General features: G+C 36.8%; 1 protein-coding gene across 1 annotated transcript in view; it reads left to right on the plus strand.

Annotated features, from left to right (window-relative positions):
- Positions 1 to 15,887, plus strand: part of FBXW7 (F-box and WD repeat domain containing 7) — a 178,718-nt gene that overhangs the window by 80,628 nt on the left and 82,203 nt on the right. The window lies entirely within an intron of this gene.

Here is a 15,887-nt window from a genome sequence, read left to right on the forward strand (position 1 = left end):
TCTCTCAAGCCTAGTTTAATATTTTGTTAGTTATCATCAGTGTTTAAACTTCTCTACCTTTACTCTGCCCTCTTCCTGTTGTATGACATTTTCTATTACAATTTTCTTTTATTTTCATGTTGTATTGAGGAGCTGTTTAACAAATGGGGCTTTTTTCTCCCTGTATGTTAAGCAATCAAGTTCTTCCCTAAAAGATACCTTAAATGTAAATAATAAGGACAATGTGTCCACTGGGCATATTTTTCTATTTTTTGTTCTTGTTATGATACTTCTCTGAGCACTCTGGTGTTGGAACATTTCTCTTGAATCACAGATGTCTTTATATCTTGATCAACAATCTGGATGAGGGGATCCAGTGCACCCTCAGTCAGTTGGCAGGTGACATCAAGTTGGTTGGGAGTGTTGATCTGCTGGAGGGCTGGAAGGCTCCACAGAGGGATCTGCACAGGCTGGATTGATGAGCAAGGCCAACTGTGTGAGGCTCAGCAAGGCCAAATACCAGATCCTGCTCTTGGCTCACAACCCCACATAGCATTACAAGCTGGGGGAAGAGCAACTGGAAAGCTGCCCCATGGAAAAGGACCTGGAGGTGCTGGTCAGCAGCAGCTGAACATGAGCCAGCTGTGCCCAGGTGGCCAAGGAGGCCAATGGATCCTGGCCTGGATCAGCAATGGTGTGACCAGCAGGACCAGGGCAGGGATTGTCCCCCAGCATTGGTGAGGCCACACCTCAAACCCAGTGTCCAGTTCTGGGCCCCTCACTGCAGGAAGGACACTGAGGGGCTGGAGCGTGTCCAGAGAAGGGCAGTGAGGTTGGTGAAGGCTCTGGAGCACAGGTCCTGTGAGCAGCAGCTGGGGGAGCTGGAGTTGTTTAGCCCAGAGGAGTCTCAGGAGAGACCATATCACTCTCTACAAATACCTGAAAGGAGGGGGGCTTTCATAGCCAGGTGAGGGTTGGCATCTTCTCCCAGAAAACAAGTGATAAAACAAGAGGAATTGGCCTGAAGTTGCACTAGGGGAGATTTAGATTGGATATTGGGATACTCTCCTTGCACAAAAGGGTGGAACAGGCTCCTCAGGGAGGAGGTTGAGTTAACATCCTTGGAGGCATTTAAAAGACACGTAGATGTAGCATTTAGGGACTTTAGTGCTTTGACTTGTAGTAGTGTTAGATTAATTGTTGGACTTGATGATCTTAAAAGACCTTTTCCAACCCAAATGATTCTATGATATCAGAACTGCAATTAAAATGAAGTAGCAGCTGTGCCAGGGACAGCTAAAATTTGTTTATGAGATGTATTTACCTATTGATATATCAAATAACTCCATACATTGGGATTTCATGTCTGACTGACTTGTATGATATGATGCAAGCCTTTTTCAGAGAGCTTTCTGTTCTGTAAGGTTGGCCTGTGTCCTTTGTACCTACAGAACTAGTGCTCAGTTGTATTAAAGTGACCAGAGCTTTCTCACATGTCAGGCCCTTTACTGTTTGTTAATTTTTACTTCAGTTGATCTGTGTCTTGTCAAATGCTGTCATATCTGTTTTAAAAATACTAAATAGCACAAGAGAGCTAAGTAAATATATACAGCAGTCTGACAAAAACATGTTCTTGATGCTGATTCTTCACTGATTGCATTGTATTTGTGGCATCCATTTCCAGTGCTCTGTGAGGACTTTGTATTAATTCAGTTCTGTTGGGTAACAATTAACCACAGCATAAGCAAACAAATACTCTTACATCCCATATTTCATAGCAACTGCACTTAAATGCTTTTATCCCTCTACATGTGGCATTCTGTTGCAATGCAAGGACAAGAATGTATTACTGGCAGTTGCCTTCACTGTGAAATTGCTCATGTAAATTATCATTCTTGCTTACTTGAGATTTAAATAGTTTGTCTACCTGTGCTCATACTCTTGAAATTGTAGTACTAGCAGATATATCATGACAGCAATATTTTATGTTTATCAAAATTGGTGTTTATGACAGAGGTGATACCAGCATGATTTTGTGGAAGAAAATGTCATCAATGCTATAATCCTATTTTATGACAACCACTGTTATTTTCTCTTGTACTGACACCTGGGTTTCACCATAGGGTTATCTAGGTTGTACTCTGTTTACTTTTCCAATTTTTTCCCTGTAAATCTATGGATTTATTTAGTATTTCTGAAATATTTTGATTGTTCTGATTCTTAAATATATTTTGATCATAATAGGTTCAATCTTTACCTTGTTTCAGTTTTTTTGGCCTTTGTTTGCATAACTGTTCCTGTAACTCACAGTTTCATAGTTTTAAAATATTAATTAATTCAATATACTTAAATATTTTGTTTTTAATTGATGTTTTTTGTTCCCATTAAGATGAGTTGTTTTTCTTTAACTGCTGCAAGCTTTTTATATATACAGGAGCATTGTCTTCTTGATTATCTTAGAAATTTTTTCTAAACAGCTACAGTAATTTACAAGTTCATTTATCTCTGGTTTGAGTTTGATGGGAATTGGTTTGTGGGGAAAAAAGTCATGATCACTTGTAAGCAATCTCCTATGAATTAAACTTTGTTCAATTAGTTTTTATTTATCTAAAATTCAACATTACATAATACTTTTAACATTAAGTGTCTCTAATGTTGAAGCCATCTCAGTTAGGAAATAAACACTTTAAAAAAAAACTAAACACATGAATTCATGAAAAGCATTAGCTGCATTATTTCCAGCAAATATTGTCACAGATTTCTATGGTGTAGGCAAAGTAGCCACTTGATATCAGACTAACAGGACTGAAATGTATTATGTAAGGACCTGAATTTTAAAATCCAAGTGAGCAGGTGGAGCAGGGAGATTCTTAGCTGGTGTGTAGCCATTTTCTTGCTCGGGGTTTCAGAAAACACTTTTGTCTGCTCTGCTTGTCTGGAGGGATTTCTGAAGGAGTGTTTGAGTCCATTTATGTGAGATGCTTTATCCTTCTGGGCAACTGTTCACCAAGAATCTTTGCAATTTACTTAAACATTTATTTTGTTTTCTTCTGTTGAGGCCATCGTAAAGCCTAGCAAATTAGGTTATATGGATATGAAATATTATTTCTGTGTTAACTACTTGGATTGTGATGGTGACTTCTCATAAGGGGTCAGACATTCGTGTGTGTAGAATCCTCCAATAACTTCACTAATTAGTCTCCTCTTCAGATGCAGGTTTGCTTGCTGCAGAATTGTGGGTTGTGATTGTTGTGATGGTTAGCAGAGCTTCCAAGGAAACTGAAAACAGATTAGCTAAAATGAAGATGAGAACTTACTGTATACTTGCATCTACAACCGCAAAAACCACCTTGATACCCTTTCAGAAGCTGTCATATTTTAGCATTTGCTTCATTACTAAAGGTAATAAGATTTTTTTAAATGGATACATTTAATACATAACATATATTACAAACAACAGTGGTAAAGGCTGAGAAGTAGTTTAATTTTCATGTGAAACCAGGGTGCTTTGATTGCAGCATCCCCTACCATACTTTATTCCATACTATCCATTTGGCTGTAAGTCACAAGTATTGTGTAAGTGTAAGTATTGGTGCTGTTCAGGAGTGCCTCTTCTTGATTGTTTATTGACATGGGAGGGAGGGAAGATACAACAGATGAGCTGGATTGACTTGGGTGGAGCTGGAAGAGGATGTACCACAGGAAGACCTATCCCTTGCAGCTTAAATACCCATCTCTTCAGTTCTGAACTAAATCTAAAGCCCTGCTCACATAAAGAGCTTTCAGCTCTTAAACAGTGCAGGCTGCGACAGATTTTTGCTGCAAGGTGCCTGGTCTAAGCTTCTATGTAGAGCCACACAGATAAGAAGGATTTATTTTTTTCAGGGGGTTCTGGCTTTGGGTGGAAAGACAGATGAATTTTTTAAACTGAGGAAACCTAAGATTGCACTGGGCACTCTGTGCAAATGCAAGGTGAAAAGGACTCGTGTGTCAAAGTCTGCAGTCATTGTTGGAATTACTGATAGGCTAAAAGCAGGATAGGGGAATAAGGAGGAGTCAAAGATCATTACAGAAAGCTTATCCTTGGGAGCAGAGGGTTTTTTTGTGTCTACAGGCAGTACATGGAATTAGGAAGAAGTTGCAGTGTGTGTAGGTGGAGGGTGGTTTGTGTGTGTTGTGTGTTAATAATTTTTCTCCTTCTCTGGGCAGCAGAGGGGGCTGCTATTGCTTTGCTGCAGCCCTCCCTATGCAGACTTGTGCTGTGCTCCTTTCCTTGCTCCTGCAGCTAAAAGCCTGAAGCATGTTTTTTAAGTGTAGGGAATAAATGTAACTGGAGCAGGACTCAGTATTTTTTATTTGTCAAGGAATATGTTTCCAGTATAGGAAATGTTGTAGGAATGTTTCCTTTAAAAGAAAAATTAAACTTATTTTCAGATGGCTTGTGTGATGAGAATGCAATAGTTCTCTGCTCTGAGTACACAGGAGAAAGAGAAAAAACTTCATATTACAAAAAGAGATTGATTTTTTTACCTATTGTTTTTTCAATAATCACATGCAAGGTATGTAGATTCTTCATGCCTTTCACTTAATGCTTTAAAGGGTTTTAAACTAAGTTATAACTTGCCTAAAGCTGTGGTAGAAAGACTACACATTCAATGATTGTTGAAAAAAGGCAACAAAAAAGCACTGACTGAAAAAAGTTTTTTTTTTCTGTATTGCTTTTTCTGATGATTGTATTTTTTAATTGAGGAGGATCTTGTCAAGGCATACAAATGCTTTAAGGGGAGATGTTCAGGTATTGGGGCCAGATTCTTCAGTAGTGCCCAGTGGCAGGATAAGAGGCAATGAGCACAAAGAGAAAAATAGGAAGTTGCATCTGAAAATGAGGAAAACTTTCCTTTGAGGGTGACAGCACTGGAACAGGCTGTCAAAAGAGCCTGTGGAGTCTCTTTCTGTGGAAATACTCAAAACTTGCCTGGGCATGATCCTGTGCAACCTGCACCAGATGAACCTGCTTTAGCAGAGAATTGGACTGGATGATGTCCAGGGGTCCCTTCCAATGATTCTGTGATTCATAACATCCAGTCAGAATTACTTTTGCGCTACCATGACAGTTTGGTTATTGTCAAGCAAGTTTTGTTGTTTTAAAATATATTTACTTTTTACTTTTCTGATACAGAACCTTGTTTTTTGTATTGGGTGGTAATAACTAGAAATATTCATACTTGGAGATTAATATAAAAAACACTTCTAACCTTTGATTTCTTTCTAATTTATATACCCCACAGTTTAGTGCTCATCATTCCACACATGCAGGATCATTTGAAAAGGTTGCACAACTGTCATTAGATGTAATTTGTTAAATATTAAAGCATCCATGGAAGGAATGCAGATTCTTTGTTTCTCTGTAGATAGCAAGTCACTTCTCCAACTTTACTAACCTGCAACATGCTTTTCTACAAATACCAGTGTTTTGTTTGAAAAGTACTTTTTACTTCCTGTGCTTTTACATGGCTGTGTTAATTTATGATTTCATTTGCTGCTCAAGTCTTGTAGAAGTTTAGGTATACTTTTTAAAGTAGAATTTTCCTACACCTTCACTTGTACATAAAAATAATGTGTTGCATAATTGCTGTCTGCTCATTTTTCCTACTCTGTAAGTGGATCATGAAGTTTGCTTATAGATATGTGGGCTATGTCTGTAGTAATCTGGTTATTACTAAGAGTATATACTTGAAATGTCCTTCGGTTGCTTGGCTTAGGCATTGCTCCCTAAAGGGAAATATTGGGGAGGTACTTGCATATGTTACTCAAACTTCCATATCAGTTTACTTTATGTAGAATAAATTAAATTTATGCCTTCAGGATAACTACCTGAAGCAGCACCTTGTTGTCCAACACTTTTTCATAGACTTTGAAATCAATATTCAGCTCCCACGTGGTTTTTGCTCTGCATCTTTGCTGTCAAAATGAAAATGAGAAATGAGCTTTTGGTTTTTTTCCTCAATGGGAAGAAATAAAAAAATGTGCCGTAGTACTATTTCACCTCACCAATTATAAGACAACAATATTATGAAGTAGAAATCATTCAAATGTGCTTCAGAATCCTTTCAGTATGCTCACTCTGTTGGGATATGTGACTTGTCTAACAAATGCATTTGGGAGCTCTGCCCCACTTAAATATGCCATTTGTTCCTTTTGTTGTTCTTGACTATGTGGCACATGTTATTGCCTGATGTGATCATTAGCCCAAATATTTCCAGTCTGTAGTGATACAGCTGTATTTTCTTGAGCATTTATCAGTGGATGCTGTTGCCCTGTCAGTTATAAGCTGATTCTCCTTTTGAAGGTTAACTGAAGTTGGTATTATAAAATTTAATGCAAATGATGAATCAAAGTGTGGGGAAAGTAAAACTTCTGCTGGTGAGTTAGTTTTTGGTTTTGTTCACACATCCTTTCCCAAATGGTTGTTAAATATTCCTTTAGCTATGAATTTGAAGTGTATGTAAAAAAAAAACCCAACAAATTATGATTAGTAAACTTCTTGCATTTGCTGATGTTTATACATTTAAAATCATGGGATCTGAAATTAGCTTAGGGAGCTGAAGGTCTAGAAATTGATCTGAAGACCACAACTAAGTTTAACACCTGCTGCAGGACTAACAATTTTTTTCTGATATGTTTCTCACTCAGAGCTATTTTGCAGATTACAGTATGTCCTATTTATTTTTTAGGAGACTTTTCATTATCTTCAGAACATGTGGCTATTCAGCAAACTGTGCACAGTGAAGGAATTTACATACCTTTATAAATTCTCGAGTAGAAGGAGAGAAACTAGACAATGTCAATTTCTCTGCTAATTTAATGATTTCTGAACAGGCAGAATGCTTAAAAACAAGATTTCCAAGCTGTGTCAGCAAATGTTTGAATAGACAGCATCTAATGTCCATCCACAAGGGATGATTTTTGACACATGAACTGCTCTTCTTTGCTAGTGCCTGGTGTCTGATCCGTGCATGCAGCTGTGCTTGGGTAGTAATGATATACTGTGCATTTTGTGTAACTTATTGATGAGCTGCTATGTTTTGTTTATGTGAATGTTTTACAGCTTGGTTTATTGGGGAAATTTCTGTTATAAAAACCTAGAACAGGTGTTTCTATAAATGGTTTGTTCTGTCACAAGCACCTTCTCCCTTTTTTTCCATGGCATGGTTAATGAAGATGCTGTCTAAACTTCATGCAGAAGTTGTGATATTTCTGCCCATTTTCTACTGGCCAAACAAGTTCAGGAATTAACCAAATTATTATAAAATATGTGTATTTTAAAAATCTTCATGTGCCTTCACTTTGTATGGCACAACTTTTGATGTACTATTACATATAGTTAAGTGGCATTGAGATTTTAAAGTAGGAAATAATTAGTTCTAGTGGATAGATGGGTATCTTGATAATAATCAGTGAAATACAAGTGGAAAGCATTGCTATTGAGCATCATTTCTTCTGTCTTATTTCTTCTTTTCACTCTTCTTGCTAATTTTAAATTTTGTTTCTTTCGTTGGTAACAAGAATTGGGAAGAGGGAGAGGATCTGAGAAGGACACATTTACTAAAGAAGTGCAGAGATTTCTATTCCAAATCAAGGTGGTTCAAACAAACTATTTCTTTGTAAAACCTGGCTTTTTAAAATCTTTGTTCTTATTAAAAGGTGATGTTTTCTACTGACTTTACTACCTGACCGTATATTGCATAATGTGAAAGGAGTGAATTGGGAATTTTAGTAATACTCAGTGTAATTCAGTCTTGGAAGACACTGGCTATACTTTTCAGCTGTGTCATGACATATTACTCATTTAATGCTTATAAAATTTTAATACATTTGCTCAATCCCTGGCCCCTCTGTGAAGTTGAAAATGTACTTATCTCCATCATGGATTGCCAGCAGGGATAAATTCCACCTAATTCATCATCAAAAGTCATCACTACTTTCAAGTAAAGTATTAGCAACATTTCCTGTAAGTGCAAATCTCATTCTTACCCAGTCAATGTTTCAAAGTGGGCAGGAGAATTTTGCTCTTCTCATTTAACTTATGGAGTGTCCCTTAAGGATGGCAGCTACTGTGATCATTATTGGCCCAAAGATATTGAGTGCTAAAAAAAACATTAAAGGCAACAAATAATAAACACTCTTTTTGCCAATCTCATAATTCTTTCAGTTGGGATGCCTTGGTCAGATTTTCTAAAACATGGAGAAAATATGCGTTTTAATTAAAACAAATAAAAAAAATATAGTAAAAATAAAGCAAAGAAAGTAGAAGTGACACAGCTAAATGGAAGAAATCAGACCAAAAATCATTCAATATGGATCAGTTCTCGCCAAATGTAATAATGTTGTCCCTCAACTTTTAAGCTGGACGTCATCCACAGCAAGGACAATTGCTGTTGGTACTCAAAGGCACTTTCCCTTCTGCACAAATTTTGACTTTGGTGTAAACCACTACTATTCTATGCCTTGGAGCAAGTGTGCTGCAGGTATTCCATTGTATGTCTTTTGGAGGACAGGCTCTAGACAGACTCCGACTCTTCCCACACTGTGCCAATCAGAATTCCTTGGCAGGGTTTAGTCTCAGAATGCCAGTAAGCTCAGGGCTGGATTTGGCCAACCATACCAATCAAGAATGCCAGCCCTTCTGCATACTACCTGCTTTTTTTCTGTGCTCTAAGCGTTCTTTACTTCACATATCTTGAGCTTTATAAATAGCCTCACACCCCTTTCCAGTATGCTGTTACCAGCTGAAAAGGATTATGTAGCTTAATTTTGTGCTATCAAATGAATGCCATTGTTATAATCAGTTGCTGCATTTGTTAGATTAATGTGTATTTATGTGTATTTTACAGTGCTGGTAAGAAAAATAGTCTTGTCTCCAAAGAGGTCTTGAGAACAATTTTGTTCCAAGCATACAAACTATAATACTTTGCACTGTTCAACCTTTTATTTTGGCAGTCGTGAGTCTAGCTAATCCGTAGAGTGTTGTCAGGAATTTTTTTTAAATGCTGAATAAACAGTTTTGGGATAGAATTCTGCTACAGAAGAAAAAAAAATGTGTAAGGTGGTGAAAATATTTTTGATGCCTTTTTGATATTTTTGGGGATTTTTCTTGCTCCCATTTAGTATAGAGAAAGAAAAGTCTAAGTCCAAACCTCATTTTTGTCAGTGGTTTTTGTACGTTATTCAGAAACTGATAAACATGTTTTCGGTATTTTGGTACTGCTTTGTGCATTTATGTGTGTGTAGGTATATAAGTAGAGAATTTCTCACTTGAAGTGTTGCATTTTACATGGATGGGTGATATAATGATAAGAAAAGCTGAATTTTGCAGTATGGAAAATAATTTTTCAGCTTCCTATCTTTCCTTTTCATAAAAGCAGCCTCCTTAGTAAAAAAACCACCTGCTTTCCCTTCCCCCAGCTTATCCTCAGCTGGGAATTTGACTTGCATTTTAATCCAGTGTTAAATATTGCATGACTTCTCTACCTGTTGCAGTTCTCAATTCTTGTCTCGCCTTTATTTAAAGGTGCAAAACCAGCATAAAAAAGTGGTTAGCAAATAAATTCCTGCAGAGCAGCTGTAGAAATTCTTTTTAACAGCTGTTGCAACACTGACTAGACTAAAGAGTTAAACTTGCTTATCCAACAAATCATGTTATAGCAAATGAAAACTGGGCAGACATTTCTGGAATATTTATAAAATGCAAGATGATGCAGCTGGATTTCTGTTGCATACCTGAAATATTTTCTGAAATATTAACTGGAGAAATGAAGACACGTGCCTTAAAGATAGTTTAATAAAAGGGACAGTAACAACAAGACACCATAGTGTGGTAAATACAGTCATAAAATTAGGGCACTTGTAGGCTAAAGCCAGATAATAGAGGCCTCCAGTGTAAAATGGTTATGTAAGGTGGGCATTATTTAGATGCTCGTGGTAAGTTGGGCATTATTTTATTTAGATGCTCATGATTAACTATTTTTTTAATGTTATGACAACATCATTAGTATTGATACTATATTGTCTCATCAATATGCATTTTACTAGGCAGTCTATGTTGCTTTCATAAACATTCCATGAGACCTGACAAAAAATTACCTGCTGTGAATGCAAATGTGCTCTGTTGTGTAGTACCGTCCTGACTGAGGGCACATCCCACACCTATAGCTGCATGTACCTGCAAGTTCCCCTCCCCTTCTTTTGAGATGGAATTCTGCTCTTGTTGAGATGCCTGGGAAGCTGTAATTTTTTTGGGACCAGTGTCACATGCTAAGAGTTGCATGGACAAAGAGGGGTGATCTAACAGCTTGTTTTGCCCAGGGGCAGAGGTCTTGACTGCTCTCCACTTCTAAACACTGTTTGTCTCTTCATGCATCTGGCTGCTTTGAGAGCTGTTTACAGTTGCTAATCTAGTGGAAAAATGACTTAGCAACAGCAAAATTTGAGAATTTACAGGTTTCCTACTTATTTCCTACAGGAGTTATTTCAGAGCTCACAAGCCTGACAAATTTTATAGCCAGTTTATTGAAGAGTTTATTGAAAAACTGGCCAAAGATAGAAGGGAGGAAGTGCTAGTATTGTCCTTTTCCCTTCTAGAGTCTCCATTGGATGTTTTTGTTTCCTTTCAGCTACAAAGAGGATCAGCTGTGGGATTGAACAGATCTAGTAGAGATCTTATTTTTTACAGGGTGACCTTCATTCAGACTCACTTGAACTGGTGTTTCCAATTAGAAACTGAGAGTAGTGAATCGTTGCTATTGGTTAGTCTGACTTGCTGCTGGGCTCCCCATACATGAGTATTTAAATCCAGTAGGTCAAATTTGAGTCTCATTTTATTTCTCTGTTCACTCACACTTAAATGCCAGGATGCTTAAACAGTTATGAGCATGCACATAGGCATGAAAAATATGTAGTAGGTATGTTTATGTGATGATCTCCCCTTTGCTGATATGCTTGATATTTCATCTTCCCTGGCCTCTGCTAGTGGACTTCGGGGAATGCTGTCTTATGCAGTGTGAAGTCTTTTGCCAGACAGCACTTTACAATCATCCTTACCTATATTTTTTTGAAACTTCATAATTTTTTTTTCAATATAGGAGTGTTATACAAGTTGTACCATCTTCCATGGTGTAGCTCCTTGCTCTTCCACAGCAAAAATTGTAAGATAGCTCTTTTGTATTAGACACAGAAGTTTATAAATGCCTTGATATGATTTCAGAGTCAGAATTATGACCAAGAATTATCATTTGAGTTAATCCCAGTTAAGAAAATGTGGATTCTTCTTCACTGTGTTCTTAAGCTTTGTTGCCAAAGAAAACAAAGCTTGTGCATTTGAGAATTTACGGGTCATTGTCTGTCATCCTTTCCAGAACTTATGTATCTCTTTGCTAATTTTCACATGATTTGGCAAAAGTATTAATATTACACAAATTTGCAAGATAAATAGAGGGTAGGTAGGTAGGAAATGGAAGAGACTGCTGAGGAGAAAGTCTTCAAGGTGACCATCATCTGTTTAGGCATCTTTGAATCCTTGTGGAATTGGGTTTTGCTGTGATCATGTATACAGGTTCGGTCAACATTTTCTTCCTTCCTTTACACCATAGAAGCCACTTATCAGTCAACACTCTTAGTGACACATAAGCCTGAAATAAAGGTTTGCTGTGTCTGGACTGTTCAGAGGGATGCTTCCATGTAGGTGCCCTGACACACTGGGACCATAAGGCCCTGGAGAAGCTATAGTGTAATTCAAGTGCAATTTGAATTTGTACGATAATCTAACCTGGAGCAAGACTTTGTTCTTTCTCTTGCTTGTGTTACTGCAGGTCTTCACCTGAGGTTTTTTTCATGGACTATGGAGAAAGCCATCTGTTTGCATGTTTTACTTATTGTTTTGCCCCTTTTGCATACTATCCAAGTGTACATGTTTTAGGACATTTTGATCTCATAAGATCAAAATTGTCCTCTCCATTGATCTCCTTCATAGCCCCTTCAGAAGTCTTCGTTATGTTTTCTTATATGTGCAGATTTTTGTATTGGTAAACTTGGACACAACAGAGTCATTTTAGAGCAATTAGGTTTTTTTTTCTTATCCAGCACCAGTAATATAGTTGCAGCTAGCTTCTGCTCAGCAGTGCCTTTTATCTATACAATTTATTTGTTAATCTGCACAAAGCAGGCTAATATACAATCTGTCATTTGAAAACTGCTTGTATATTGATATTAGAAATCCCTCACATAAATAAACTTGGGACCACAGTTGCTGGGTGAGTTGCTGATAGTGTTGTGAAGGATGCCTTGCTTTGCTTCTCGGTCTCTCTAGACCTGGGCAGGGATCAGCATGAATATCAAATGAATAATAAGGCTTATGTATAATGTAAATTATAGTGCATTCTATATGCTACAGCTATCCAGAGCTTACTACAGATCTTTTTAGGAAATAAATTATCAAATATATTCAAAGGATTCTTATGTTAGTAGGATTAATTTGAGAAGGTGACTTTTGAAATGTTGCAGTTCTCTGCTTTATCCATTTGAGGGCAGCTGTTCACCGATGTTAAGAACTGTGGAGAACCTGTCTGGGGTTCTGCTATCTGCATTTTAGTTTTTCTATACTTACAAATACTTCATTCAGGTTTCTCTAGGTCTTGTACTGTTCCATTACCATATCAAATGTCATAATTTTGTTTAGGTTTTTTTTCCAGTAATGTTAGTATGCAAAACAACTCTAGAATAAAACTCTGGGAAGTTTGCATGAACTGGTTTTTAGTGCAGGGATAATTTCATATATCCATGTCTTAAAATTATGGCCTTCCTGAGTTCAGTGTATTGAACAAACTAGTTAATTTTGTAATCCAAAAAAGCTGACTTTGGATTACTCTGACTGGAAGGTATAAAGATTATTGCTGCTTTGTACATGCTTTCATTTTACAGGTATCTCTTCACTGGACTGTCCAAAAAGAAACAGGAGTCCTCTGGATTCTTATGTTTACAGTCAGATGAAAGTCCATGATAGCCTTGAGTTTAAAAATACTAGTTTTACAGGCATTTTTATGTGATTTCATTTCAAATGTGATCTTCTGATTAAAAGGACAGGCAGGCACTCAGAGCACCATTGGAAATCAGCCCAACTATATTTAGGAACAGAATGTTAGTAAAATGTATTACAAAGTGTTAAAGCTCAAATTTTCATAATTTCGCATTTGTCAGCTTTGTCCATGTTCTCATCCCAAATAATGCAAAAGTACACACTTGTGAAGATAAAAGTGACAGAGAGTGGCTGTTTAAGCTTTACATTTGGAGCTTAAATTAGAATTACGTTTATAATATAAATGTATTGTACAAATATAAAAATAAGTGATATCTACTATATGCAATGTATTTCTGACACTTCTCAGACAGTCAACCTTCACCACTTTTGTCTTCTCTCTTAAGACTGTGTTTTATTTTCTGGCTAAGGGCTTTCACTTATTAAAAGTTTATAACTTCCCAGCATTAGCCTGGGACCTTTAAACATTACTGTAAGACAATGATACTTACAGTCAGCAATGTGTATCAAATACAAGACTAAAAACTAGAGTGATGATAAGTGGAAGTTAAACTGGGACAAGATCTCATCTGCTAAAGCAAATCTTTTTTCCAGGGGACAGTGATAAAAAAGCAGGGAAAAATAGAGACAGGTAAAAACTAAAGTTTTTTTCTTATTGCTATGATTAGGTATGAAATCTAGCTCTGTATTTTCACATTGGACAAAAAAGTGCCTTATTTTGCCATGGCTCTATCTCCTAAAAGGGGACTGCACTAATTATGAACATGATCTTATTTTTCGAACTAGAAGTGTGTCCCTGTGGAATTACTGTAGAATAGAAGTTCCTGGGGAGAAAACAATGTACCATTGGGACTTTATCTCAGAACAAGAGAAGAAGGGCTGACAATCCTGAGTTTTGTTTTTTCAGAGGTGTGAGAATAACCTGAGACTGGAACTGGTGTGGTGAGCAGTGCTTGGAGAATGCAAAACTTGAGTCTTGTTTATTCCCCAGTTGTATGTAAATCTGTGAATGGGCCAAGTTATGTTCCTGTTTTGCACTCATGTTATGAGCTAATATTTTTTTTTAAAAGTGTGGGGAGAGTAAGCCTGTAAAGTAGTAAGATGCTAGGCTCTTGTATCAACTAATAACAGTTGGTGGTCTGGCACACTGTCAAATTCTTTCAGCAATTGTGCAACGAAATACTCTTAAAACTGAATTTAGTTCAGCAGTTTCAGCAGTTAGTTCAGTTTCTCTGAGTGCACCCATAGAATTCTGTATGCAACTAACCAAAATATTGACTATTTATTGAAGGAGAAAGTAAGGCTTGCTTTGTACAGAATATTGTATCTGATCCTGATCTGATGTCAAGTTATGTTTATATAATTGCATTATATATTACATTTTGCTAAACTTCACACTTTGCTGGAACAATTGAGATGGTGACTAGTTCATCAGAAATGGAAAATTGATCTGTGGCTTCTTTTTGAATCATATCAGTAGGGTACGTGGGTTGATCTCTTTTGAACTTTTGGTTCTGTTCTTCACTTTAGTTATTCAAAGTAAAAACAAAAGGCTGCTCTTTTCCCTCTTTCGAGTACTTCAGTGAAATTTTCTTATTTTAATAAAACTAAAATTCTGATATACTTATTCTGAAGCATACAAGTCAAGTGAAAACTTAGTATTTGTATAAAATTTGAAATAATTCAGAATGAAGTTATAAAGTAATGCCATTACTACTGTGTACAGGCTAATGGTAAACTGTTCCTTGGAATTTTAGCGGGAAGTATGAAGTAGGAAATGTAAAGAGTATTTAGAAGAAAATTTATGTCTAAATGTGCTTTTGAATAACATATGAATGGGATGGTAGAAAAGAAAAAAAAACCAGCCATCTGTGCAAGAAAATACTGTGCTCCCCAGCATTCTGTCACAGCTTTTCTGTATGCAACATCTGTAAAGAAATAAGGATTGTCTTGTTTGTCTGGGAAAAATATTGTGTTATAAGTAGGTGCTTACTGTAATGTATTTAAACTGTCAATGAAATGTTAGGTTTGTGGATTTTTTCCTTTTTTCTTTTTTTTTTTTCCCATAAAAAACTTTCCACATGCAAATGTTTGGTCAGGGAGGCCCTCTGTATGCAAATGAGACATGCTTACAGCTTGGCTTTTGAAGGGGAAAGAAAGGGCTAAGTGGAAATGCTAATACAGTCATATTTAATGCTGTCTTTTGTCAAGTTGCATTGTTGTGCTCCAAGCATTAAAGCATTACTGCACTCCCTCTTTTGCCCTCACATAATTATACAGTTAATTATCTTTGCTGGTTTGTGCATAAAGAGACTTGTAAGATTTCTTAATGGTCGTTTATTCACTGTGTTTTGGACTGTACTGACTCAGTTCTACAAGAGCCTTGATGGTTTTCTGCATCTCTTATCAGCAGTTTCATAAGACATTTTCACACGCTTTTGTTTCTTGCTACTTAGTTTTGCTCTAAAATGTTTTCAGAATCTGAATATGTTTTTAAGAAATGTGTCCAATTTTAGGCGCCGGAAGGGGATTGTGGGAACATATGGAGACATTTTAGGAAAGCTAATTTGATCAAGAAATTATTCAAAATGGAAGTAAACTAATTGTGGAAAATCTGAGTAATAGACATTGCTTTGTAGCTTTGTTCAGTGCAGTAAGAACTTTTTTCCTGAAAAATGGGCCTTGGGTTGATTGCTAAGGGCAGGCAGACCTCTCCCCATATCCTTCCAGAGATGCTATATTCTTGGAGGAAGAGCCCTCCTAATTTCCACTGGTGTGATGGATAGGCCTGAGCAAACTGGTACCCAAACTCATGGCA

Source organism: Ammospiza caudacuta, chromosome 4 (genome assembly GCF_027887145.1).
Source record: "Ammospiza caudacuta isolate bAmmCau1 chromosome 4, bAmmCau1.pri, whole genome shotgun sequence".
Lineage (NCBI taxonomy): Eukaryota > Metazoa > Chordata > Aves > Passeriformes > Passerellidae > Ammospiza > Ammospiza caudacuta.